Raw genomic sequence first — 2,526 nt, 5'->3', positions numbered from 1 at the left:
TTGTTTTGTATTTGAATGTATCTAGGGGGGCAAAGTGGAAAGGTTTAAAGGCAAACCTTCAGTTACTAAGCCAAAACAGCTAGTCGTGTAGTTTGATTTGGTCCGTAGCTTGTTCGTTACACCTGTTGCTATGTTACACAGACTTGTGGCTAGCTGAGTTCATTTTTCTATTTCAATGTGATAAATTACTCAATAGCTGGGGAATTACAAAGGTGTTCCAATTTTTTGTTTTATTGATATTTATTAAAAAATAACATATGTATATGCCAGAAAATTCAGATTTTTACCATTTTCTTTTTTACATAAAATACCTCATGAAATAAAAATGACAAAATATTCCAAAAACCATGCTCTAATTCCCTGGCTATTTTGGTTGAGACACAGCAAGTAAATTTGGCAGCTATGTACATCTAAAAGCTTATACCAGGCACGGCTCATATAAAAACATCTAAATGAACTGCCTAAAGTCGTTTTTGATCATGGTTTCTTATATTTTATGAAACTATAGTGGTTGTAGCTAGATATTATAATATCTCAAAACTGACTTATCCAGCCAAAAACACAATTTTCACCTGTGGTTTAATGCGATTCCAGCAAATCAGCATCCAGGAATTATCTGTTTTGACTACCTCAACACCCCCTGTGATCTTTGCCCAGAGCCCAGGTTTGGAAGCCATGTACTAGAGTATAAAAAGCAGCAAGCATGGCAGCAAGCATGCTAAATCCCTTTGTTATCCATCTAAGCCAATCAATTCAAAAGGGACACGGAAGGCGAGGAAGATGGTGAGGGAGGAATGAACCCAAGAATCAAATACTGAGATTTGTCAAATTTGGAGGTGGGTCATGTTTTGGGGATGTTTTGTAGCCAGTGTTTAAAGAATCATGTTTTCATGCTTTAAGATCAAAGGTATAATGAAATCAACAAAGTATCAGGAAGATCAGGAGAAAATCTGCTTGTCTCTACTAGGAAGCTGACACTTCCTAGCAGGTTGTAGGTGTAGGACTTCCAGCAGGACAGTGCTGGAACATTCATTCATCAAAATCCACCAGACTTAAATGTCATCAAATCCCTGTGGTCTGAACTGGAAAGGGCAAACCCAAGGATATCAATGTGGATCCTGCCACACAATTGGCTGATCAAATAATCGTATTAATAAGTAAGCGTAAAAGTTAAAATGTTCCTAATAAAGTGCTCGGTGTGTGTAGAGTACAGACAAACCTTGTGTGACCTGGCATAACACCACTCGATTACGCCACCTTGGGAATGCCGCCCAAGGAAATAGTTTAAGAATCAAAGATTCTTGATCAATCCCCACATACAGTAGGTATGTTCAAGTAAATGAACAAGCTGAGACGTGAATTAAATAATAAAACCAGAGTTTATTCATTACAATTCAAAGAAACACAGTAGAAAACCCACACAAAAACCCAAAGGATCCCCAAACTTATAAAATTAGCCGGTAGGTCTTCCCCGCTGCTAGGGGCGCTACTGGGTGTGTGCAGGTACGGGTCCGTGGAGGGTGGAGGACTTACCGGAAGTGGACCCGAAAGGTCACTCGTGAAGGTGCCTGCAGACATACACACGCACTGTAAATCGGTGAGATACGGACACGGTCATAGCTAAAGGCCGTTGTTTCGCCCGACGTGCCCCGTAGTTGTGATAAACTTTCCATATACCACGTCCTGGAGTGAGTTATTACTTTCTTAAAGTGGTTACCAAACATAATAATATAGATATTATAGACACAATCAAATATTTCTAGTATTTCTTTATTATAGTATTATCTTCCAGACTCACATGCACAGACATACTCACAGGCTACATTGGTGCTGCAAATCAGGCACAAATTCCATGTGATTACTGAACCTTTTCTGTAAGAAATGTTTAAAATTGCATCTGCAACTTTTCTACCCGTACTTCATTTTGGTGAAATAATTCATATGTATGTGACAACAGATTTCGTAAGTCTTGAACTCATGAACCCATCACCAAGCCTTAAAATCTATCTCTGGACGTTGGTTATTCTTGCTTGTTCCTGGTACCAAGAATAAGAACTGATTTGGTTAAAAAGGTCCTGGAATAATCTTTATAACCATTCTGCCTTGAGATCTTAATTTCAGGGAAATAATTTCTCAGTTAAAGGCATACAATGCAGGATTTTCACCTTGAAAATATAAAACAAACATGTTCAGTCATTATGTTATTATTACTATGATACACTGGCAACCTGTGTCTGTGTTCACTTCTGCCTAATACCTTACTTGTCTACTGTCAGTTTAATATGCTGTACAAGGAATTGTCATCAAGTTGTATTTTCCACAATTACAGCATTAGCATTATGAATAAAACAGAGGGTGGCGCTGATTAATGATTAATAATTAAGCAGCCTTATTTAGAGTAAGTAAAAAATGAGCAAGAAGCAATCTGGATGGCAAAAACATGCTATGCACTAACAGAAACATAACTACTGTCTGATAAAGGATTAAATTGTCAATAGTACATTTCAGTTCAACAGAGAGTTTAGT

This window comes from Conger conger, chromosome 6, assembly GCF_963514075.1.
Source record: "Conger conger chromosome 6, fConCon1.1, whole genome shotgun sequence".
Taxonomy (NCBI): Eukaryota; Metazoa; Chordata; class Actinopteri; order Anguilliformes; family Congridae; genus Conger; species Conger conger.
The sequence above is the reverse complement of the archived record's forward strand: the minus strand, read 5'-3'. Positions refer to the sequence as shown.